At 35.4% G+C, this 27,535-nt stretch overlaps 1 long non-coding RNA gene across 2 annotated transcripts in view; it reads right to left on the bottom strand.

Moving 5' to 3' along the window:
- Window positions 1-4,563: 4,563 nt before the first annotated feature.
- The window catches only part of LOC126746938 (uncharacterized), a 29,785-nt gene continuing 6,813 nt past the window's right edge, over window positions 4,564-27,535 (bottom strand). The window contains exons 2-6 of one of the 2 annotated variants that reach the window (XR_007664040.1): window positions 26,550-26,638; window positions 22,512-22,856; window positions 21,490-22,289; window positions 21,189-21,350; window positions 4,564-6,358 (exon numbers count right to left, since the gene is read on the bottom strand). This is a non-coding gene — a long non-coding RNA (uncharacterized LOC126746938). The remainder of the gene's footprint in view (window positions 6,359-21,188; window positions 21,351-21,489; window positions 22,290-22,511; window positions 22,857-26,549; window positions 26,639-27,535) is intronic. The other variant, XR_007664039.1, reaches the window with a different exon arrangement.

Below are 27,535 nucleotides of genomic sequence, written 5' to 3'. Positions count from 1 at the left end.
TAACACTTGAACTAAAAACACATATTCTGTTAATTATATCTTAAAAAAAAAATTACTTGAAATACATCAGCATCATTCAACCCTAGGTTTAGATTATGGAATGCAGAGTGTTTTTTTAATGTTGTGGGTAGGTTTTTCCTGCCCCAATCACTTGTAGCGCTCTCCTATGTAAGGAGAGACCTTACTTACAAATTTAAGGTTTTAAGAAGAACTGCTCCACCATGGGGGCCGATTACTGCTTCACTCAACCGCCTTCAATTTCTGCAGCGGTTTTTTGTTGTAAAGTTAATTTAATTTAAGAGAAAACAACAAAGTTCAATTTTGATTTGCTGCGTGATCAGAGCGTGTCTTCCATCTTACAACTGAACGGAGACGATACCGCGGGACGGCTCAAAGCTACACCACCGAAATAAAGAAGGCCGAGGTGCTCTGACGTCATTAAAGTAATACCACAGCTTAACTAATTATACGAAACAGCTCCACAACTTCGAGCGGTCTCTCTGATCTGGCGGTCGACAAGCAAGCGAGATGGAATGGTATTGTCTTTCTCTCGCTTGGGGTAAGAGTCAGGGCCTGATTAAAAGGTTTTTTATTATTGAGCAAAATGTTTCGTTTCGGCCCGACAGTACCGTAGTAGGTAATTTTTGAGCTTTATTTTAATACTAGACTATCTAATACAGATATTACAATGAAATTAGCTATCCAATAGGTAGGAAATAAATGTTTTACCTGGATAAACGAGATATTTGATTGCTTTTATTTCCGAATGATTATTGATCATAATAATATAACAGTAATATCGATGTTCGATTAAATCAATATCGCAAATGAATTTAATAAAAAAAAAGGTGTGAATAAGGTTAGGTACATAATAAAATTACTGGAGTTTTAATACATTTTATTGCCTATTTTAAATCATGCCTAAAGATCTTTACAGATGTCTCTATCTTTTTTAAGAAAACAATAAGCTTAACTAATATAAAAATATTTAAAATTTAAACCTAATCACTATTTATTTAATATTTACAGTAATATAAGAGTGGGTTTTGCTCATAAATAAAATTTTTACTACCTAAACCTAATCGCTATTTACACTGATATGGTAGTGGGTTTTTCCATTTAATTGTATGTATTTTACAGGTTTCTCCATATTATTAGCTTATTTTTGTTTATTTTTTTAAAATTGCCATTTATTGTTTTTAATGTGTAATAAATTCTTACTCTACAATCTTAGTACAAATTCTTTTGGGAAATATTTACAAGGATGGGAAAAAGGTAACATATTGCTTAAAATTAAAAGTGTACTACAAATATTTGTTGTTGTAGCTAATTTTTCAAAATTCTCTTGAAATATCATTTCAATTCTGCAAATTAGCTCGACAAATTTATCATTTGGCATTTGCAGATTTCCAAATGTATCTGTTGGCATTTTCGTATGCTTTTAAAAAACAATAAAATGAAGAGTCATCCAATTCAGTGTGTTCTTTACTGTATAAAATGCAATTATCACAAGAGTGGATCCGCAAAGTTTGTTTTAAAAGGTATCCGCATATGTATCTAATAAAATTCTTTTGCAATATCTCATCTTTTGAGTAAACCATGCTATTTATTACAATGTTTAAATTATTTACTTTTTCAACCTCCTCATCCTCAGGTACAAAATCGTCTTTAAAGTCAGGAAGCTTTAAAAGCGTTTGATCAGCATCTGCCTCACAATTTTCTGCACCTGAGTTAAGCAGGTTAACGCACTGCAATTTCTTAAAAGTCCTCTGAATGGCGGTCGGGTTGATGCAATTTCCGTTCTCACTTCTTATTTTACCAAAATGATTTTCAAGACAATCTTGGTTTAACCTTTTGGTAAGTAAATATTCGAATCCAGCAGTGTCACGAAGAAAATTATATAAATTTATGACGCTATTTATGGAAATTTTAATACATTTAATGAACCTCATTTTATTCGCGATGTTAATATTATTTCTGTCTCGAACCTCAAGTTTTTCGATCAAAGACAAACATTCCCGTAAGAACTCCAATTGAACGGCTGTTCCTTTAAATGCAGCATTATATTTTTTCGACGCAAAAGTTTGGGATGAATTTAAAATATCGAAAAGACGATCCATTGTATTTACAAATTGCGCGGTTTCAGTAGCTTTTGCAGGAAGGTATCCAAATCTTATGTAAAAACTCATACCCACATGAACTGAATAGCTAAATACTTGGGTGGCTAATTTGACTTTCACCTTTTGAAAATTAGATGGATATATGTGGGAATCTGTTAATTTGAATGCTGCTTTCACAGGAAATGTTTTATCAATTTCATAAGTCTTTTATATATTGCCACGAAATTTCTTTACCATCGATATAAAAGTTGTATTTAATTAGCATGTTTCTAATCGCTTTGATAATATGTGGAACATCAAAAATATAAAAGATGTACTGATTGTTTAAATAAAATCCAGTATGTTCTGGAGAGACGTTTAAAATATTTGAAAGTTTAATGTTATTGGATCCCATATCGGAAGTAACTGCACAAACCGTTAGCCCAACAGTTTCCAATTTTTGGAAAGCATCAGTTAAAATGATCTTTAATAATTCCGCTGGACACGAAGTATGACAAAGAAAATATGCAAGAGGCTGCTTCCATTTACAGTAAAGCCCTCTTAACATGAGAACGCAGGCAGTCAAGGTAGGTTTAAAAATCTTTTCCCCTTTGTCACCTATGGCTAACCCAATTATATAGTCTTGATTGCGTTCATAAAATAAATTAGCTTTAATGGACATTTCGTCGAAACATAATATGCAATATTTCTTTTGTTTTTGAAAAACTGTCAATCTTTGCTTTCAATAATTTATAAAATTGAGGGTTATCTAATCCTGGTTCTAATTTAACTGCTCTCATTTCCTGTAGCAATGTGTTTGGTGAGGGAAGACAATATTTCTTCATTAAATATTTTTTGTAAACTCGGGGCCCAGAAAAATATATAGGCAAGCATTCAAGTTTAAAATCTTTACTATAACGTCTGCCCTTTGCTTTCTTATTCCCTTGTGCTACTTGCATATTAATACACTTAGCAGTGTCTTCCGACTTGCAAAATTTAAATGTCAGAGACATATATTGGTCCAGAGATATATTATCTAAGTTATTTTCCAATTGATTTTCAAGTACCTGAACCCTTTGTCGCAAATATTTATTTTCTGCCGTTAATGACTTAATAGTATGCCTATATTTTACCTTCCTCGGAGTATCTGAACTCAAACTGATCGATGTTTGAGTAGATGTTGGAGACATCAGAGGAGGACTAATAACATTTGGAAGATTGCTACCAATTGAAACATCGGCTTCGAACTCGGTGTCAACTGTAATTGTTTGATTAGCTGAAAAAATACATTATACTTAAATTTGTAAATAATTAAATGATTTTTTTACATGCACCAGGAGAAGTAACAAAATGATACCGTTTTATATCATATTTATTTATTTAAAAGTGAAGAGAAAGTTTAACAAGTAAACAAAAACCAATTATTATTGTTCAACTTAAAACAAACTGAAACAAACAGTATGTAGTGTTAAATTAAAAACACTCTATCATATTTTTGTGAAATTATAATAATATCAAAAAATTAATTTTTAAAGCCCAACAAAGCGGTTTATTTATCGATTGGTGATGATGAATACCATTATAATATGAAACTTGAATAATGTAAACATAAGTCGTTTTTATCTCTGGGGTGGAGAATTGTGGAGAAAGGCAGTTAGTAATATACCCTTTATTTTGTTCCCATAAATTAAATGCAGCAAAAATATGAATTAAATCATTTTTTTAAGAGACAGAAAAATTAGATAATTGATGAGTTTATCCTGAAAAATAGATTTCATATTTTGGGCGTGCCACCTGTGGAGGAATTTTACCTATTTTTCTATTTGCTGTTTTACTTCTCCAAACGTTGAGCCCCTCCAAACACAAACCTCACGACATGCCACTGCACCCCTGTATATTAAACCTATATTATAAAATAATAGTGTAAATACCTGAGTCAGTTCCTGCAACAGCTGGAATTAATGACCCCTTATCTTCTGCAATAGCTGGAACTATTATTCTATCATTAAGAATTCGTATTTTTGCAGAAAGTAAGGGGGGTGCACTATAGGAGTGATCATGTACTGCAGTTTTAGAACTGCCTTCAAGAGACGGAAATAGAGTTGAAACGGAACTAAATGTGACATATGTAAAGAAAATTTAACTTTAAAAGATGACCTTCAAATTGATGATAATCATACTCTTATTAAAAATTTGACAAGAGGGTGTCTTAAATTTCCTAAAGATTATATAAGTAACATTGTTTTATATGAATATATTATTTTTAATCAAATTTTACAAAACTCTGAAGATGACTTCCTAGCGATTCATAATAAAAAAAAGTTTTTAGCAATGACCACATTGGAATATCTTAAGAACAATAATTTTCTAGACAGCTTTCCAAAATGTCATATTCATAGTAGTGCAACTAATGTAAAAATTATTATTAATTCTGTTACCAATACTCTTTTAAAAAATTACTGTGGCAAAAAAAATTATCGACTTGGGAAAGGCAGTAAAAGGAAATTAGATACACAAACTTCTTAAATTTGCTTAAATTACACCCCCGCCAATTTATGACATGAATTTTTGAAGTTTAATTTCTTTTTCAAATCTGTTTAAAAAAAAATACAAAAAAACCAAAAAATAAAAAAAAGATGAAATATGAACATACTAGTTAAGATAAGTGATACCTACAATTAGTTAGTAATACTAAGTATTATTTTTGATATTAGTATGAGCCCCAAATTCTATATACAACCCTCGATACAAATAATTTTTTTAAAATTTCAACCCTCATTTCAATTCTTATTTTTGCAATTACCCTTATTGAAATGAAGGTTAAGATAATTCATTTTTAATAATTAGTTTGTTTACATACCTCATGAATTGTTTTTTTTATTTTATCAAAGCCAAATATTTTTCTGTCAAAGAATAAAAACCATCCCTTATTTTCTACCCCTTTTTCAGAACCGATATTACTCAAAAGATATCCTAACTAATAGTTTATAGGAATGCAACATGTGTACCAAATTTCAAATTAAAATCTTAACTTCTTCGAAAGTTATCGAGGCAATACACCGGTTATGAGGTTATTCCAGAGACAGATAAAGACACAATTATTTGCCTAAATTAGGTTTTTACAAGTCTTAACACCCATACTCGTTAAAAAACATTCTACTTTAAATATAACGGCCGATATTATCCTAAATACACGTCCTTATCGCTACCGAGATTCATAAACGTGTGCAAAGCATTTGCCTTCTTGTGATGACGTCACAGCGAATCCCCGCGGCCTTCTTTATTTCGGTGGTGTTGCTCAAAGGCGACTCGCTGAGAGGTGACGAGCGACTGACACAAAGACGCCGCGTGGGTAGCGGTTATTTATAGAACATCAAAAGGCCGTTAGCGGCATGGTGCAAAGGCGACGTTGCCGCGGATTAACTTATTTTAAATTGTGTTGAATTTATAGTTTTTATCCGTTGTAGAATTACAACAAATGTCACAATAAATTATTTTTACATAACGGATTATAAAGCTAAGTTGGTCATGCTTTGGTCAATCAATTTTAAATTCTTTGAGGACAAATAAGCGGTTGAATTAAGTTTTGAAAGAATATTTGTCACTTTAACAGTTTGTGAATTTTAGATAATTAAATTAAATAACCAAAAATATTTCACAATAAATACGCGCTCTTCTATTATTTCACGCACATGTTTAAAATTTCGAATATGTGTTAAGTAGCATTCTGTAGTGAATTGCAAATACAAATTTTGTATTTTTCAGACATACTTAAGATCCTAACGTACCATAGCGTCACTGTACGTTATTTAAAAAAAATTGAGTTTTCTTTCATAAACTTTAATTTTTATTCCTTCTCTACAATAAAAACCGCTAGGTTCTAGGAGTCAAGTTAATTCTTCAGAATATTGGCGCGACTTTTAAAATTGACATAAATAGTAGTAAATAGATATTTCAAGTAGTCTTAAGTTATCGTGTTTAGTGTGTACGTATAAAATAAATCAGTTAACTATTTTTGTACATCGAGTGTTTTAATTTACACCTTAACGGTAAAAATGCTACAATTTGAAAACATACCTGACCTCACTACAACAGGTTTTTAAAGTTACAAAATCAATGTCTGAGGGTTTTTCTGCAGTTTCTGCTGTGGTACCACAGGGCAGTAATTTGAGGCCGTTGCTTTTTTGAATTCCTATTGATAGCCATCCAAGGGTGGTAAAACACTGGGAAAGTCTCCTTTTTGTTGATGACTTTAAGATCTAGAAGTTGCAAGAAGATATAAACTTTGTAGAAAATTGTTGTTGTTAAGCAAAATCGATATCAAATTTCCTTATTTCATTAATAATAAATTATTAATTAATAAAACAGAGATAAAGGAAAATTATTTTTCAAAGTAATATAAAATTCAATAGTCATTTTGAGAATATTACTAATAAAGTGTATGGTGCACTTGGTATTGTTATAAGGAATTCAAGGAACTTCACATATATTAATGCTACAATAACTGTATATAATGCACTAGTAAGATGTGATACAATAAAAAAAATTCAGAAAAAAATATTAAGTTATCTTTATGTTAACATAGGTAATATTTACCTGTACATAGTTTCGTATAAAACCATGCTAAAGGACTTTAATATTCAAACTTTAGAAATAAGGAGAAAAAACTAAATTTTTTAGAGCCGAATAGAGGCCTACCAGATGAAATGCTGTAACTGCACTAAAAAAGTCAATAAAACTGATAATTTAAATATTTGGACATATGTTTCTTTTTATTCACTTATAAATAAAAAAATAATTGTAGCTTGAACTTTGATAGCTTGCTACATCTATAAATGCTTATTCTGCTCTACATGTTGGATAAAAATATGTTTAAGTAAATTCTGTAATGTTGTGACGAATTCATGATGAGTTAGTTACCTATGTTGTTGGGTATTACGTCAGTAATAGAGTAAAAATTCATTTAGAAAATACTATATCATACACTCAAATATTGAAAAGAAGAAAACAACTTATTTTTTGTTTTTAAAAGATATATAAACTTAAATTTTTAACAAAACCTTTCGTTATATTTAATTTAATGTAAGTTCACTAAGTCTTAAATACAATAATTTACTTGAGGTATATTAGATTTTTTTTATATACACAGGAGCTGAGGATTGATCTATTAATCTCTGAGCTCGTTTCTTCTTTTTAATATACTACCTCATTTTATTATAGATATTGAACTTGAAAACGATGAGAAAACCCTAATTTTAAAAAAGGTTGATGTTAATACATACTTTTTAAATGAAATTTAATTATTAATTTTACAAGCATTCCAAACATTAAAAGCAATAATGGTAATGTCATTTAAAATAAAAAGTTGAGGTGATTTTTAGGGGATCACATGTCGGGGGTAGTGTTTATAAGTAATTTTAATTATACATTTTCTTTAAAAAAATTATACTTTAAAATAAAAAAGTTACAGCCTGTGAGGTTTATAGTGGAACACCCTGTATAAATTAAGTTTCCTATTGTAAAACATATTTTATTTTTATCATTTTATTATATTATATTTTTTTTATTTTATATTTTAATATATGTATTCTCATTTAAAACAAAACTCTTTTAATGATCTATAATAATTCTATCTCAATTTAATTAATTCCATATTTAATTAATAACTTGATATATTTAAAATAACGTATATTGCTAAAGATCTCTAATAATCATTAAGTCAAGAGGATACCCAAAAATATTAATTGGCCGGGCAGTCAGAAAGCAACGTTTGAGAGAAATGTGTGTATGTTGGTGTGTTGGAAAAAGAGTTGTGTTTACTGGTTAAATCAGGCTGCTAAGTTTAATAGTGGTGAATATGTGAGAAATAGTTGATCTTGAGTAGATATATGGCCATTATGAGTAAGTCTGTACAGATCTGTTTTTATATTGCGCATCTTGAAGATGCCCGCACAAGTAGGTGTTAAAGCCTCTGTTCAATTAGGAACGAATGCGCAATACCTCGAGTGCTGTCTGCAGTGGCAGCTTTTGGGGTAGAGCCACAGTGCCACGGCTCTACCTAATAAACGTTGAAAATAAAAAAAAAATATTTTTTTAATTTAACTTCAGTCCAAAAAAATATCTGTATATTAATATTTAATACCAATTATAAAATTAAATACTGGAACGCAGCCAGTGCAAGATTCCGCTAATGCGAAATCGAAGACGTAGTTGTCGCGCCAGGCCCCGTATCGATGCGTGTTACATCGAATAATCACAGCAAATGTCCTTGAAACAATGTGGTAAAGCTACGACAAATTAAATAATTTTGGGCCGGGCTCCAAACCAATACAATCTTTTCTAGCAAAACGCGCGTGATATTGTTTGTTTTGATTATCCATCGGGCATTCGCGGTTCCGTAGAGATCTTTTATTTTATTTGGCTGGCGTTTTCGGCTTTGTTGGTGTTTTTTATTTTTATTGAATATTAAAAACAATGAATAAAATTAGTTTTTTAAAAGCAAATCCATTTTCCACTTTATCATTGGAACAAGAAGTAGAAATAAAGGAGTTGCCCGATTTAAATATAGAAAAATTTTTTTGAGTTATTAAAAACAATAAAATTACTATTTGTGTACCTTACTGTAAATATGGAAAACTGTATGTTGCCTGTGACCTGAAGTATTGACATTTCCACGTAGTTTTTGTAAGTTCATTTCCTTTATTTTAAAAATCCTAAATTTCAAAATTTTTAAAATGTATATTTTTATCTAAAAAAAAAATAGAAAACTTATTGCGTTATAATTTTGATAATAAAATGTAATAATTTCGATCACTCGTTCGGTGATGATAAAATTAGATCAAGGTCTGGCCCTACCTCCCTGAACTGTCAGGAGCCGCCACTGGCTGTCTGGTAAGACTGGGGGCCTTACCTGGGGCTCGATTGACAGGAATAAACAGAAGGATATAGTAGAAATATATCCTTTGTCTAATTCGTTGAGATGCTTACTGTTTAGCGGCAGTGGAGCGTCTGGGGAAGCCCTTACTATTCTAGGTGACACTAGCTAGTCGTCAACTAAATGAAGATAACATGTTTGACATAATATGTATATATTGAAATGTGACATTGTGTAAATTGATGTTGACTGAGATGATGCAAGGGAACGGAAGTTTCCCGGTGAGTATATCTTATTATTGCCAAAAGTTGACAGAACAGTAAATATTGTTTTTTTATTTATTTTTATGTGATGTTCGAGTTTATGTCTAACAATATCAGAAGGATGACTGTTGAGTGAATTTGCATTGTAGAGACCCATTAGCTAAGAACAACTCTGACAGGTAATAAACCACATTTTAAAGCGTATTTTACACTATAAAGGAAATAAATATTAAAATAATTATTATTGAGTCTTTTTTGTTCTTGTTAAAATAATTGCCGAGCTCTACATAATTTCGTTTCGGATAATCTCTATGTGGCGTACGTGACCAAGCGCGCATCAGCAGGCGGTCCCGCCGGTTCCAAAAAAAACGACCGAGACTCGACCAGACAACAGCGAGAAGCCGAAGAAAGCGCATCACATCATTTTAACATGAATTTGTATTTTCGATCGATTAAAGATTATTACTTAATATGTAAATATCATAATACGTAATCATTAGAAGTTTTAAAAAGCAGATCATAAAATCGGTTTTATTTCATAAAATTCTACATGGTCCTTCGGCCGTATGGTTTTTTAAACCTAGGGAAGTATAGTAAAAACAACAAACAGTTAAAAATAGCAAGTAATCAAATATTGCATCATTATCTGGACTCTTGTGTTTTGTGGTGTGGTTCAATCGGAAGAAATCATCCTGCGAATGAAGTCAGTTCCTTTATTGATTATCATTTATCTATCAGTTCTATTTTCTTGGTTTCCTTTTTTACCGTAGTAGTTTTATTTGTGTCGTTTAATGTAGATTTTTATTTATTATCGGGCTATAAACGATATTTAACATGGGCTTTTTTTTTAACTGTCATTTTTGTTGGTATATCGATTTATAAACGTTTATTGTTACCTTTGTTAAACAAATATGGCTAATAACGATAATCAAAATCACTCCAGCTCCTCCGATGAGGTCAGCTCGAGGGTTAAGCAATTAATAATAATAAGGGGACAAATAAAGGGTTTCATAACAAGATTTGGTACATTTCTCGACAATTTTACAGATTCTAAAAGCGCAACTTTGGAAATTCGCTTAAAATCTTTGAAAGTAACATACTAAAAGAATTTAATGAAATTCAAGGAGAAATTAGAGCTCCTGGAGGAAGCAGAAATCAACACTGACGAGCGAGAGACATTTGAAGATAAATATTTCGAATTATCGGGTCGCGCTGTCGATATTTTACGACGTTTACAAGAAAAGCAAGTACAATAAAAAATCATGTCAAGGCATTATTTAACATTCATAACGTGTCTCGGGAGTACAGTCTTAGAAATTTTTTAGACGACTTTCAAAAAAGGTTTAGGGCTTTAAAAGTTTTAGATGAACCCGTCGAACAATGGTCAACCTTATTAATTTATTTAATAACTACCAAGTTAGACTTAAAAACATTCAATCAATGGGAAGAGCGAATTATTAATAAGCCTTTAGTTAATCCACACATATCAGATTTATTAGACTTTTTATCAGATCGTTGTAAATTATTGGAAACATCAGATATCCAGCAAAAATCTACTGATTTTAAAACACAAAAAAGTTTGTCAAAACGAGTTTTAACAAGCATTAAATCAACAAATAGCGGCTTTTGTTGTGATCTCTCCCTTCTAGTTCTAAACTCAATAACCTAAAATTTACCCAACGCTTATTTTAAAAAATCATGGTTACCAATACCGGAAGGCATAATTTTATCAGATCGTAGTTTTAATTCGCCTGCACCCATCGATATATTAATAGGGGCAAGTGTTTATTATAATTTATTAAAACCTGAACAAAAAAGATTAGGCGATTCCTTACCGGTTCTTCAAAATACATTTTTAGGGTGGATTATTTCAGGACCTTTACCAATAAATCGGACTAACAAAATAAAACAATAATTTATCTTTAACCAACGCGAATTTAGAAAGACAATTAGAGAACTTTTGGCGTATAGAGGATTATCCTGTTAAAAAATTCTATACGTCTGAAGAACAGGAATGCGAACGAACTTTTAAAGAAACTGTTCATCGTGACGTTGATGGGAGTTTTATCGTATCATTACCTATTAAAGAAAACTCGAGTCTTATAGGAGATTCGCTACCTAATGCGTTAAGTCGGTTAAAATCAATGAAACGTAAATTTAGGAAAAACGCTGATTTTCGCAAAAAATACATAAACTTTATGACTGAATATCAAGAATTGGGCCACATGAGAAAAATTGACATAAAAAACCTAAATCTTGAAAACACTGGAAAAAACATTTTTTATTTGCCGCATCACGGTGTTTGTAATAATAATAGCGTCACAACTTCTTTGCGGGTGGTTTTTGATGCCTCGTGTGCTTCATCTACTGGTACATCATTGAACGATATCCTTATGATTGGTCCAACCATACAGGATGAGTTGTTTTCTATTTTGATCAGATTCCGACAGCATAACGTTGTGTTAACCGCCGATGTTAGCAAAATGTATCGACAAGTTAAAATATTTGTACAAAAAGGGGTATTCTCTCAAAAATATCAACAATATTCGATCCGTTAGGTTTGATTGCACCTGTAATAATACGTACTAAAGTTTTAATCCAAAAATTATGGCAATGTAAACAGGGTTGGGATGAACGTATATCTCCCGACATTGCACAAAATTGGATCGAACTACTGCACGAATTACCATCTTTAAATAATATAAAAATTGTACGTCAAGCTATTAGCCCACATGCAAAGCTCATTGAGTTACACATTTTTTGCGATGCATCCCAGATTGCTTATGGTAGTTGTGCTTATTTAAGGTCAGTAGATTAACCCTGGATAAAAAACTCAGCTTCAAGAAACATGTAATCCAGGCTACAAATAAAGCCACGAAAACTCTTATGTACTGTAAGAGAATGTTCGGTAGATCATGGGGACTGTCACCAAAAATGGTACATTGGATGTACACGACAATGGTTAGACCCATCATTACATACGCAGCACCTATATGGTGGCATGCGGCAGAAAAGCGGACTGTAATACAGATACTCAACAAAACACAACGAATAGCATGTCTGGGCATAACAGGAGCGATGTCAACAACGCCGACTGCTGCCCTAGAGAACCTGATAGGACTAAGCCCGCTACACTTAGTGGTACGGGCTGAAGCTATTTATTTATTTATTTATTTATTCATGCCAAAAAGTATAAAGCTTTTATACAGGTCAGTCAAAAATATAACTCCAAATAAAAGTATTAAACTGTAAATGTTCGTTTTACCTAAGAACAAAAACAAAACACATATAAGCCTAAAAAGTAATGCTTAAAAACACTTAACACTAAAAGTCAAGAGACCCAACCTATACAATAGCACTGAAATTTGAGCTCAGGAATTCCTCAAATGAATAAAAAGCATTGGTGACTAAAAAATGTTTTACCTTTGTCTTATAAGCATTAAGAGGCAAATCCTTAACGGAGACCGGCAGGACATTAAAGAACTTAATTCCATAATAAGACACGCCATTACGGGTACGCTCGAGTCTCCTAAATGGTGCCACCAAGGAGCCGCTATTTCTGGTGTCATGACTGTGAGTGCTAGCATGAGTCGCAAACCTGGGTAGGTTTTCCCTAATGAATACAAGGCACAGAAGTATGAAGACGCTTGGCAAGGTGAGAACTCTCAGAGGCCTGAAGTGGACCCTACAACAATCCCTGTATCCAATCTGCGCAATCACTCGCAGACATCGACGTTGCAATGCAAAAATCCTGGGCATATGCGCTGAATGACCCCAGTTTAGTAAGTTATACGTCATTAGAGAGTGAAAATATCCAAAGTAAGCTGTCCTGAGAGTACCTGCGGGGACAGACCCAGACAAATTGCGAATCAGGAAAGTACACCTTGATAATTTGGTTGACAATTCATCTATGTGACCTTGCCACGTCAAACCACTATCCAATCTAACACCCAGAAAATCCACAGACACACCTAAAGATTGTTGCTGGGAATCAACGTCCCGAAGGGAAAAAATTATATTTTAAGTTTTGGACTCATTTAAGCACAATCTATTGGAAGCGGCTCAGTCTATAAACTGAGAACAAGATTCTTGAGCCTTGAGCGAAATGTTTGCGCAACTCCTATCAGTACACAGGGATGTAGTATCATCAGCATACAAATAGAAAGTGCAATCAGGGTGACAAGTTGGTAGGTCATTAACAAATATAAGAAACAGGATAGGCCCGAGAACGGATCCCTGAGGCACTCCATGCTCAATCGACAAACTCTGAGACCTACATCCCCCAAAACAAACAAACTGACTTCGGTCACTCAAGTAGGACTGTAGCAGTGACAGACTTCTCGAACAAAATTTGTAGTGGTTGAGCTTTTGAAGAAGAATATTATGCTCCACACAATCAAAAGCCCTAGATAAATCGTAAAATGAGGCTTGGGAGTACAGAGCACTTTCAAATCCGTCAAGCACCACGTCACACAGGTTCTGGACCGCACCAGTGGTGGAGTGTTTCTTTCTAAACCCATGTTGGTTCACATAAAATAAAGAGTTTTGTTCAAAATACTCCTCTATTTGAGTCTTGAGTAAAGACTCAAAAATCTTTCCGATGATAGGCACCAGAGAAATGGGACGGTAGTTTTCAACATCCACTTTTGAACCCTTTTTGTGAATAGGAATGACCTTAGCAATTTTAAGACAGGATGGAAATGTGCCTTCAAAGATAGCCAGGTTGATTAGTTTGGTCAGGGGAACAATAATTAAATTCTTAATAGTCTTTATGAGTCTGATATTCAAATCATATGGATCATTGCTTGCATTATTCTTCATGCCATCAATCATCAAGGAAAAGCCGGGTCCGCAAGGGCCAGTCAAATAAGCTAAAGGATTTTTGGGAGGCAGAGGAAGAGTCTCTTTTAGTTTGGCAGGAACATTCACGAAAGATTCATTAAAATGGCTGGCATTAATATCACTCAGCTCCGATTCCTTTACGCTAGGGTTCAGAGCTGTAATTACCCTCCACATTGCCCGGACAGGGTTACTTGACTGGCTAATGAAGTTGTCATTGACCTTTCTCCTCCTTGTCTGAATTTTAAGCCGGTATTTGATACGGTAGGTGCGGATAGTATCACTTGATATCAAATTGGGGTATTGGGGCAAAGCTATATCGGGGGCGAAAAGACTGCTGTCAAATGGCGCAACAATCCTATCGAAAGATGGGCACAATGCCTTATTTGACAAGATACAGGACCTTGGGCGCCTGGCCCTAAGAACAGACAGAACCAAGGTCACATACCTAGACAAACCTTTTGTCATCAAAGAGAAAAGGGGACCACTGGACGCAGAAGCGGACAGGCAAAGAGGTTACTCAGTATGGCACACGGCAACCAAACGATCCAAGATCGGGGTAGCTGTGGGCATGGTGGAGGACAACAGGGCAAACAACTTATGCTAAACCTGGGCCTGGAAACAACAAACTTACAGGCAAGAATAATAGGAATGCAAACCTGTGTCCAACTGATGAGAGAAGGGCTGCCAAGAGGCAAAACCTTCGCAATTTTCACAGGAGACCAGGCTGCAACACTTGCACTACAACAGTTCGAGACTAAGTCAAGAACTGTGCAAAGCTGCTGGGAGGATCTCAGGAACCTCGCCGAAGCGCAAAATAGGCCAGAGATAATCCTAGCAGAGAATATGGGCAACAATAAGGCTGCAAGAAGGGCTATCCAACTTGCAACTCAGGGAGCTAGCAACGGCCTGGTAGGCCCTGAACCAACATGTTGTGTCAACGATAAGACCTGGAAGAGGGAAATCGGCAACTGGCTAACAAACCAGAACAAATCCTACTGGGAACAGCTGCCAAAGATGGAACAATCCAAACAACTTATAGGCAGCCCACCCTTCAAGAAGGGTGAGAACATACTGGGCCTCTCCAGACAACAACTGCAAAGGGTCGCGGGGCTATTTACAGGCCATGCGCCCAGCAGGAAACACCTGCATACGCTAGGGAAATCAGTTACCTCGCTATGTAGGGGATGCAATGAGGAGGACGAAACAACTCTTCACATACTGTGCTTCTGTGAAGCATTTAATCAAACCAGGGCAACATTCCTGGGGGAAGAGAAACCCACACCAGAGGGTATAAGAAATCTACCACTGGGCACAATCCTGGACTTCCTTGAAGCTACAGAATTGAACCTGTGGGACTAAACATATGGGACGCAATAGGACTGCTTCTTAGCAGACCGCAGTGTAGAGAGCCACAAGGCACCACCCAGCGGTGGAGTTTTAGTGGGTATAGGCCGAAACTGACTCCACACTACTGGGGGCGGCGCCGCGTAACCAGTGTTCATAAAGAATGTCTCCACCGACCCCAAAAAAAAAAAAAAAAAAATTTAAAAAAAAAAAATTAAAATGGTATAATAACTACTCATTTGCTATGCGCAAGATCTCGTGTAGCTCCCTTAAAAACTCTTACAATACCGCGGTTAGAGTTATGTAGCGCAGTGTTAGGTGTTAAACTATATCAAAAGATAATAGAGTTAATAAATATAATAATCGATCATTTTTATTTTTGGAGTGACAGTACAATTGTCTTAAGCTGGCTTCAACTATCTCCAAGTAAATTAAAAATATTCGTGGCCTCTAGAACGGCAGAAATTCAGACAAAAAAGAACCCAAATCAGTGGTATCACGTTCCCACAAAAGGTTACCCTGCGGATTTGTTATCTCGCGGTGTAAGTGTTAACGATTTGGAAAATTCGCGTCTTTGGTGGTTTGGGCCAGAGTGGCTTTCGGATGCTGATACCAAATCGTGGCCTATACTTAAATCGATTAATAATAATTTACCGGTATTAAAAACAAAAAATATCGTAACTTTAACAGCGTGTAAAAATGACTTAAATATCTTTGAAAGATTTTCAACGTGGTATCGTTTAAATCGGGTTATTGCCTTTTGTTTTAGATTCTACCACAACTGTAAATATAAAAATCAAAGATTATTTGGTCAGTTAACCGTAGACGAATTGGTTCAATCACAGCTTAAACTTTTAAGAATTGCTCAAACTGAAATGTACCTCAATGAATTAACGAGTGCAAAGCTTTGTAAGCCTTTGCATAAAAAATCAAAATTACTATCTCTTAACCCCATTTTAGGGCCAAATGAATTTTTAAGGGTTGGGGGACGTTTAAACAAATCTAGTTTAAGTTATGATAAAAAACACCAAATAATCTTAGCTCCAAAGCATCCTTTAACAAAACTGATAATCCTAAATGAACATCATAAGCACCTGCATTCAGGTACTTTATCAGTCTTGAATGCTTTAAGGGAACAATACTGGGTGGTTCACGGCCGCCGGGAAGTTAGGAGCATTTTAAATAAGTGTATTACTTGTTTCAGAATCAAACCAAAATCACTTGTCCGTCAAATGGGTAACTTACCATTTGATCGTATTAATCAAAATCGGCCTTTCCTTATAACAAGGGGAGATTTCGCAGGTCCCTTTTTGATTAAGGATGGGAAGCTTAAAAATAGAGCCTTAGTTAAAGCCTACTTAGACAATTTATACAATTTATAGTGATCATGGAACAAATTTTAAAGGGGCCAGTAATGATTTGAAAAGGTTGTATAAAGAAATTCCTAAAATTGTTGAGGATGCAGAAATATCAAATTTTCTTTTAAAAAATGACATCAAGTGGTCTTTCATACCTCCTCGTGCACCTCATCACGGTGGACTGTGGGAGGCTTCGGTTAAACGAGCAAAATTTCATGTAACGAGGATCATTGGTAAAAAACAAATTACTTTTGAACAATTAACTACATTATTCGCACAGGTAGAGGCTGCTATAAATTCTTCTCCTATTTCTCCAATGTCTGAAAATCCTACCGACCTCTCCTGTCTTACCCCCGGTCATTTTCTAATCGGGCATCCTTACCTCAAACTAACTTACAAAACATACCATCGAATCGATTGAACCATTTCGAGGAGCTGCAACAAATGTTCCAGAATTTCTGGCGGCGGTGGTCAAGAGACTACTATAGACTATATACTAGCCATGCAGCAACGCTCCAAATGGAAAGAGGCTATTGAAGATCCATTGAAGGTGTGCTCCTTGGTCCTTCTTATTGACGACAACCTCCCTCCACTATACTGGCGCATGGGTCGAGTGGTTGAACTTTATAGTGGCGTTTCGCGAGTGGCCACAGTGAACACAAGCGGCGGTATTATGAAGCGGGCAGTGCAAAAACTCTATCTTCTCCCTATTGACTATTAAGTTCCTGACTGAAAGACTGTGTCATTTCAAAGACCGCCGGTATGTCGGGCTCTACATAATTTCATTTCGGATAAGCTCTATGTGGCGTACGTGACCAAGCGCGCATAAGCAGGCGGTCTCGCCGGTTCCAAAAAAAACGACCGAGACTCGACCAGACAACAGCGAGAAGCCGAAGAAAGCGCATCGCATCATTTTAACATGAATTTGTATTTTCGATCGATTAAAGATTATTATTTAATATGTAAATATCATAATACGTAATCATTAGAAGTTTTAAAAAGCAGATCATAAAATCGGTTTAATTTCATAAAATTCTACAATAATTATTATTAATTTCTTTGAAATGTCTTTTTTGTTCTTGAATGGCTGAAGAGCTTCTATCTTTCTTCAAGATTCATTGTATTTAGGTCCAATGTAGAAAGATTCGATATTTTTCTTTTATCATGAAAGTGAAAACTGAAATTTAATTTTGAGAGTGATATGTCATTCATAGTTAATTTGGCTCGGTTTATAAGTCCTTGAGAGGAATGGCTTGATTTAGATAATGCATTCATTGGTAGTTCCTATCAAATAACAACTATGAAGTAAGACATTGCCTTTGAAAATTGGGCATGACACTGGAGCATTCGATTGGCTGGAATGGATATCAACCATTTTCCATCCATAATTCTATTAACTTAAATATCTTGGAGTTCTATGCAAAAAGTTGTAGACACGTTGTAGCATTATGCAGGCAGTATGAGCATCTTTACCTTAGAACATTGAATACACTAGATGACTAGAATAAACATTGGCTGCTTTGGATTGAGCGCAACATCTACACAGGGGGCATAGGAGATATTTTGTTGATAAACATGCTTAGTATTCCATGTTGCCAGTGATTACTCAATTTTAACATAAGAAAATAAAGTGATATAATAAATTATTATAATTAGCAGAAACTGAGTTGCATCCTTTATTGTAAAGCAAAAGAAAAGGTGAAACTCATTTAATTACCAAAACTATTTTGTACTATATTTACACTAAACTTTAATAAAGTGCACCTTTCGTACAGTATTAGTATTAAAGGATGTTTTGAGTGGTTTCAGTGCGTTTTTTAAATTAATATTAAGACTAAAAACTCCCTTTTTGCTGAAAAATGATAAAGAAGTCTGAAGTGGGTCACATGTATTCGAAAAAAAAAGGAAATTCAAATCGTTCTTTTCACGGGCGAGTTAGGTGTCATCCTTCTAAATTATAATATTATAAAAGACGGCATATTTGTAAAATATCTATTAATGTATTGGATACCAAAATATTAATAAAAATGTGTAATATTAAGTAGTAGTAGTCAGGGTGGGGGAGCTAGAGCTCGGCAAGTAGGCCTGAGCAGTCCCTTTTCGCCAACCCCAGAATCACCCACCCCCACGCCTCCACTCCCAATGCGCGGTCTCCACTGAGTCGGCCCGTCCTTTTAATAAAGGCATGCATGTTGTCCCAGTCCAGATCTTTAAAATATTCCCTCTGGAGTGTTGTTGCTCTGAAAGTTTTCCTTCTCAGGCGACTCCACCTATCACAGATACCAAGTATGTGGTATGAAGTTTCCTCCCCTGTACCGCAATCCGGACAGAGTGGGCTTTCTCTTATACCAAGAAGGTGTAGATGCCTGTTTAGACTGTTGTGCTCGGTCAGGATTCCCACCAAGTCTTTGATACTTGGTCGAGTCTTTGTTAGCAGTCGCCTTGCTTTAGAGCCGTCTTGGTCTGGTATCATTTCCTTGGCCTGTCTACATCCTTCTGTCCTTCTCCAATTCTTCCTTGTTTTTTCCCAGGCTCAATTATTAAGTGCCTGGGAGATTTGTTTTTTGCTAAAGCCGAAACAAAGTTCAGGGCCTACGAAGGGGTTAACGGAACCTTGTCTTGCCAGTTCGTCGGCCCGCTCGTTGCCACTCCCCGACACCTTGGTGTCCTGGGACCCACCTCAGTCTCACCACAGTATAACAATAAACCAGTACGTCGACTCTCCAACATATCATTCATAATAACTCTCGGCGTTTCGTGACCTTCAAGCAAGCCCGTTTTTACTATGCGAGCAAAATTTTACGATATTCTCAGCGGCTGAATTGGTGCTTTTCATCCATGATCCTCCTGTGTACCAGGCCTGGAAACCACTTGCCTCTTGAATTTGGTTCGCCGACCAATCTTTCTTTTGTCGGAATTTCGACTTGAAACCCCTTCTTTAACCTTAGTTTGCCACTTTCTTTAGTGCATCTGGATGTCACAATTGGTATGTTCTTACACATCCTGAGAGCAATTGTCATATGGCCTTGTCCTAAGTGAACATTGCGCCACCCTCCGCTATCTCTCATCCTCTTATACGCCGCCATGGCCTCCCTCTCAATCCAGACTGGGAGGTCCGGTAGACCAAGAAAAATATTTAGTGGTGCCGCAGGTGTTGTTCTCATAGCTCCAGTAATTCCCAAGCCGACCAATCTTTGCATTCTGGTCAGCTTTTGAGCGTTGGTGACCTTCTATACGGCTGGCCACCATACCACGGATCCGTACGAGATCCTCGGTCGTATGACTGCGGTATAAAGCCACTGGAGAACGTGAGGCTTTGGACCCCATCTTGTGTTAAAATAAATCCATGCTATTCAGTTTATTATTTAGTCTAATGTAAGTAACGCCATCTAGATAATATGTACAATGTAACACATGTTCCACTGTTTGTTTGCTATGTGCGGTTAATGATTACTAGTTAGCAAGCGTGTCGCTTTATTTCGATCCACGAACCCGTTTTTCAATATCTTGTACCTATTGTTCGCCGTAATTGCCATATTAGGGCTGTTGCCTTAGTTACTGCCTGCTCTACGTGAGTTTTAAACGTGAGCTTGCTGTCTAAAATGACTCCCAAGTATTACTTAATGTTACTGCCTTAAAATTAGGCAAGTCTGATACATAATGGGAGGTTTAAAGCCTGTCAAATTCCGCCTCTTAGTAAAGAGAATGAACTCGGTCTTTTCAGGGTTGACCGACAGCCCTGTCTACTGACACCACTGTTCCACTATCCTGCACGCGACTTGCATTCGCTCACAGACTGTGTTCACGAATTTACCGGTGACCATCACTAGGGCAATCTCTTGCTGCCAACTCTCCTGGGAAGGCATGTGGCCTCGTAAGGACTGATGAGTATACTGTTTAGCCGTACTACCTCTGTACCTAGTTCCTCTTTGGAGGATATGGCTCCACCTAGAGTACCCATGAACTGAACATGACCCTCTTTAAATTTGGTCCAGTCGGTGGCCCTCCGGTTTCTCTTGAGGGGCTGTTCCTCCTTATCAATGATCGGACATTGATACGTCCTGTGATACCCTCCAGTTTTCAACCCTTTCCGCAAATGACCGTGTTACCAGCGTTATGTCGATAACCTCTCGTCTAACTCTATTGACAAAAGTCGGTTCCGCATTTACGTTTGTTACCTCCAGGTTTTCCGCTACTACATATTCTAATAATGCCGTACCCCTGGCGTTGGAATCCGTACTTCCCCATACAATGTTGTGAGCGTTTGCGTCACACCCCGCGATTAATGGAAAATTACTATCCTTATTGTATTTAAATACCTTTTTAGTTCTTCCGTCGGGGGAAGTTGTCCATTATCATACGGAAGATATAAACTGCATATTATTAACTTATATTTTGTGCCACTTACCGTGTACTCCAGCAGAGCTGCCGTAGAATTCTTGGAGCTTACTTGTGGTAAAGGTGTTAGTTGAAGCTCCCTGGATGCTAAGAGACACGTTCTGGGCCTCTGGTCTCCTTCACCACCGGCTATAAGTTTAAAGCCAGTGCCCCTAGTCCTCTTATTTGTTCCCTAAAAAAATAGGGTTCTTGTATTAATACAATTTCTCCAGCCTGACCAGTCATGATGCTCGCCAATTCGGCAGTTGCATCTCGACTATGTTGGATATTGCTTTGACTTACATCCATGGGTGTAGGGGTAGCCCTCTTACCTGCCTAAGACTGCCCTTCTGGTGGCTTGGAGGTTACGGCTACGGTGCTGGGCCTGGTGGGCGTTCGCCGAACAGTCACTCGAAAAGCTAGGACAGTGACCAGTTCGAAGAAGAGTGTCCACCTGGCCTCCTCCAGTCGAGCAGCAACGTCCCTGCTCACCATGAAGTGAAGGTTAAAACTTCGAGACTCGCCTTCCGTCCTCAGGTGTTGCCAGCTGGGGACACTTAAGGCCCTATTTTGTATGTCAAGGATTTCCCTGACATACTCTAAGTCTGGCCGCTCCGGTGTCCTCAGAGTGAAGACTATCTCCACTGGCCATGGGGCGTCAGATGACTTCGCCGCGGTGAAGGTGTCACCCTCCTCGGTCAGTGGTTGACAGGAGCTCAAAAGCTAGTCCCTTGAGGGTTTGTCCTCCGCCGTGACCAGAACATCTTTTTGAGGGATGGACCTGCGCTGTTGCCTAGGCTTCTTATGCTGGCGGTCATGTGGGGTGTCCTTTTTGATTTGCCTCTTTTTGCTAGAAGCGCCGGTGCTGGGTGGGTGGTTCGCTGACAGCGGCGGGTGCCGTGGGCAGGATGATTGGCTTCAGCTTATCTACCTCTCGCCTTACATCTCTTGTCCTTGGTCCACGCCCTTTTACTAGCTGGCGACTTCTCTGGTGTTGCCCGCTGTTCGAGACTTTGGTGGTGCCCTTAGAGCTGCCTCCTACAAGAGGATTTGTAGAAGCGGAAGCTGATCCTGGAGGAACTGTTGATCCCTCCTGGCTGGCTTCTCGCTGTAATATGTCAAGGGAATCGTCCTAAAAGGACCAATAAAACAACCATATCTTTGTGTAATGTGAAAAGCTGAACTGATTTATTAAAAGCAATTATTATATCAATTACACCATATTTCTATAACACAATTACCCAAGTTAAATAGTACCTACGTTAGCAAAACTTGCCTAGAAACCAATGAACTACTAATTATTACTGACTACAGCTAAAGTATTAATTTCCACATCAACCAATACATTAATTACCAAATATCCTTATTTATATATTACACGCTCCTCCTTCTTCCTCCGTCATTCCTCTTTGCGCCTCTTTGTGCGGTTGCGTGCAGTTGCCTGCTTCTTTGTTTTTCTTGTGTAGCAATTTTTCGACTTCGGTAGCATTAACTCCCGCCTGGTCAAAACCTTTTGGTCTTCCCTGGTCGAGGAGTTTTCGCTTACTTCAGCTTCTGAGTTGCTGGCGGCTGGTACCTTAGCTGGCGGACCTTAGCAGCTCCTCCTCCTGGATAGATGAAAAGTCCATCCTGGCTTCGGGGGATTTGGGGGTAGGATCCCCTGTCTTGTTTGTGGGCTCTTTTTCTCCGACGTCCCTTTCTTGTAAGTTCATAATAAGTTCAATTTTTGGGTTGGTGAGAAAATTAAGTAAGTATATTATTAAAATCTAGCAAATTTATTGCTTATTCGAACCCGAAAAGCCGCAAAATTAATGTGTGCAAAAATGAAGGTAGTATCTGGTCGATATCTAGCAACCAAAATCGAGAACGCAGCATATGTCGTTTGCCAGCAACATATTTATAGTCGGCGCCCATAATTTAATCAATATAATGCCCGTCCATCGTGCCGAAAATCTCCTGGAATTTTTCCAAAAGAGTTTTAATAATTTTTTGTCTAGATATTAACAAATAAAACAGAATAAAATATAACAGATAAAAAACTAAATCGGTTTATAGTGGGTATAAACCGCGACAAACTAAGGTTTTTTTTAATAAAAATTAATTAAAAGGTTAACTTCCAAAGGATTTGAATTAAACTTTTTTTTGTAATATATATATACCTATCTAAACGGATTTGAGCTGGTTGCAAACCTCTAAGAACGAAAGATTTATTGAGTTAGATGTTATAAACGGCTATAACTACCAAAGGATATGGATAAAACTTTGCCTTATAGCCGTTAGGAGTTACATAGCACTTTATATTTTTTAACATCTAATAATTGAATAATTTTTTACACAAAAACTTTCGTTTGTAGAGGTTTATAACCACTATAAATCGATTTAGTTATTAATTATCAATATCTGGACAAAAAAATATTAAAATTCCTTGGGCATTTCAGGAGATACGGACATTATATCGATTAAAGAACAGCGGGCGCAGACTATAAATAGGTTGCTAGCAAAATACGCTGCGTTCTAGATTTTGGCTGTTGGATATCGATTGGGCGCTAGCTTCACAAATATGAAAAAATATCTAGAAACAAATATCTACAACACAAAGTGGCAATATCGGATACGTGCATTGTAAACATAGAGGTATTCTACGTTGCCAAGTTGCTGTTTTTCTTTAATTTACTTGTCAGGCATCTTTTTTTATTTTGAAAAAATGGTTTATTACTCTCAAAGTAGCCGACCCTGGTAGCGCGGTGGGTATATACCTGCCCAGCAATCGTGTGCCAGACTTGGCATGGTCGTTTGTGATGTCCGATTTAGTTTATACGAGCCCTAACAACTATATATTGGAACAAGTAGTCATTTTACGAATAAAATTCCACAAAACCGTAATTCTTTTAATTTATTTTTTTTTTATTTAAAAATAATAAATTTATAACATTTTTCATGTTTTAGAGAATTATTTTTAAGGTTTAATAAAATTTTGATGTTAAATAATATTCATTTAATTTTTTGATAATCAAAAAATGTTGACAACTAAATGTTGGAACATGGGTTGCTTTTGCTCAAATTTTTCCATATTATTATTTTTTTCCATTAGTTTTATTAGCATGACGCGAAGATGGCTTTGAATAAACAAAAGTCAGTAGTGCGTTGTCAACAACAAAAATTTTGATGCGTCACTTGACCATTAATAATCAATTACTGTCATTTTTATTACGAGTAAAATACAATAATGGCTCGTGGAAAACCTACTGATCTAAAAGTGCACGAAATTATTATCCGGTAGTACCATAAAGGGAAAACAATGCGAGAAATCTCCAGTGAATTAAATGTTGCAACAACTACTATATTTAATATAATTAAAAAAATATGGTGAAACTGCCAGTATTGGTGTTCGCGGCAAAAGTTCAGGACGTCCTAAAGTTGTTTCTCAAAGAAATGTAGGAGATTAAAATTTGTAAGTCGGGAAGAAGAAATACTCTACGAGAAGTAACTGCAAGGTGGAATAGAGAAAGTGGGATAAATGTTTCCAGAGAATGCTGCCGCAAATATATCCACAAGAGCGGTCTTAGTTTTCATAAGGTATGTTTAATAGGCTGTTCTGTGCTATATTATTTTCATTTTTCTCATTTTTTCGCCTAGGCCAAAGAAAAACCATTGTTAACGGAGACTCAAAAAAGGAATCGTTACATTTGGGCCAAATCAAAACTCTCGTGGACCAAAGAAAATTGGAGCAAAGTTATTTATAGCGACGAAAGCAAATTTGATGTCTGTGTCGGAGATTATCGAAAGCGTGTGATTCGGGACAAAACAGAAGCATTCCATAAGGATTGTCTTAAAAGGACTGTAAAGTTTCCACAGGGCATCATGGTGTGGGGTTGTATGTCAGCTAAAGGGTTGGGAACGTTACACTTTATTGATGGCATAGTAAATGCAGAAAAATATCAAGACATTCTCGAACATTCGCTTTTACCAAGTGCAGCAAATTTATATCCATCTGGAGATTTTATCTTTCAACAGGACGCTGCCTCATGTCATACTGCTAAATCTACCAAAAAAATGGATGAGGGAACATAATATGAAAGTGTTGTCACACCCCTCTAGCAGCCCGGATCTCAATCCAATCGAAACACTTTGGCACAAAATGAAGCAACGCCTAAGAAATAGTCCGCAGCGTACTTTGCCACAACTACGTGCTAAACTACAGGAAATATGGGATAGTTTCACCCCTGAATTTTGTGAAGGTCTAGTTGGTACAATGCCTCATAGAGTTCAGGCTGTTATTCAAGCTAAGGGCGACGTTACGCCTTACTAATTTGTATTTTCCTTTTTTAAAACTCACTTGTTCCAATATTTAGTTGTCAGCATTTTTCAATTATTTACCAAGTAATTAAATACTAAATAACTTAAAATATATAAACGAATTATAAAAACAATATTAAACATTATAAAAAAGCTTGTTCATTTCATATTTATGATTAAAAAAAATAATAATAAAATATTTTCGCTAAATAGGCATTTTATTTCAAAATAACTGCTTGTTCCAACATATAGTTGTTAGGGCTCGTATATTAAAAACTTATATAGAGGCTTTTTGTGACTAAATGTGCTCAACACAAGGTCAATAAATTTAAAAAAAAACTCTCAACGTATATATTAATGGTTTTTGGGGTAGGTTTAAGATATAAGAATAGGTATAATTGATACTAGTGATATCTGATTCGACCAATGGTAATACTAATCTAAAGGTGATAATAGCACCGTTTGAGTCAAATTAAATTTAATTTCAATAATCTAAAAATTTAAAATGTTTTAGATATTAACTGGTATTGGCAAACTATCAATTGTTAATCTATTTTTTACCATATTTATTTGTTTTATTAATCCAGTTAGATCAATTACTGAATTATGTAATGGGTTTAACTTAGCAAAAGATATAGCTACTTCTGTTTTTTCCAACTATACTATAAATGATTTGATATATCATTGATGTTTGATGAATTATAAAATGAAGTTTAAAATATTGAAAACTTTTGATTGATAGAGTGATACTTGATTAATTGTCGTTTTTAATTGTGACTTTTTGTTTAAATGTGACTTTTTAGAATATATTGATTTGCAGAAACATTTGATCGCATCATTTTGATCAATATTTCCAGTAATTACTTTTATTAAGGAGCCAAGAGGATTTAAAATATCTCGTTTTTGTTTTTCAATATGTATATTTGTGTTTATTTGTCTAATACTATGTTCAATTCGTTTTTCATAAGCAAATAACGCTAACAAGGTGTTTTCACATTCTCTCATATAAATAAAATCAGTATTTAAAGCGTTAATTAAGATTTTCGCATAATTTTTGAAAGTATAAAATTCTTTTATAATAAGAGTGAAATCTTACCTAATTTGTACGGCAGTATTCCAGGATTATTATTTAGATCATGGAATTTTACTCCATTCCCGTTGGTATAGATGATTCCGATCATCAATCTGCAACAAGTGGCATTATTTTAGCTTCCTTTACATGAATTATTTCTTTTTTATTGTCATTTTGATTTTGAATCACTGAAATTTTATTATCTTCTAATATCTGTGTTCATATAGTGGATCTTGATTTAACTTTACCAAGCCTTTATACTTGATATTCTCATTGTAGATTTCCAGATTTTCGATTTTTGTTATGTTTTTCAATATTTTGTTCTTTTAACTTAATAGTATCATTTTAAATTTTTTGGTATAATGCCTCGGTTTAAATTCGATACAAATTTATATATTCCGGATAAATATGAGCAGCCATTAATTTCATGGGATCTTATGTATCCATAAGTAGATTAGTTTAAAGGATGTAAAATTTGTACTGGAATGTATAGTATTGTTAGAAGCAATAAATGCATATGGCATTATAAATACAATGTCTTTATTTTTATCTTTTTCTTTTAAAAGTCTAATATGTTCAATTAAAGTTGAATTTAATCTTTTATTAGGGCTGTTTGATTCGGGCTGTTGTGGGGTTGTAAAATGAAAGAAAAATACTATACCAGAGTTTAAACTACTGAAATTAGTGTACCAAAATAGGGTAATACTTCATCAAATTCTGAAAAAATTATCAATTAAGACAAGGAATATTTAATTTCAAAAGATGATAAAAAAGTTACTTTTGTGTTTGACAGCTAGTCAAAAGCAGGCATTTATAGCAGGTGACTTTAATATTGAACTTTTAAAACCTAATAGAAATAAACAAGAACTCATTTAATTACTATCCAATAATTACAAAAAAAAAAAGACTAGGTTAAATATTTGCATTGATAATATATTTACCAATATTGATATTGCTTGTGTGCTAGGCATGACTGCAAACTCATATTTCAAATCATAAAGGGCAAAAAA

The sequence above is a fragment of the Anthonomus grandis genome, chromosome 18 (genome assembly GCF_022605725.1).
Source record: "Anthonomus grandis grandis chromosome 18, icAntGran1.3, whole genome shotgun sequence".
Taxonomy (NCBI): Eukaryota; Metazoa; Arthropoda; class Insecta; order Coleoptera; family Curculionidae; genus Anthonomus; species Anthonomus grandis.
This window is presented reverse-complemented; position numbering and strand designations above follow the sequence as displayed.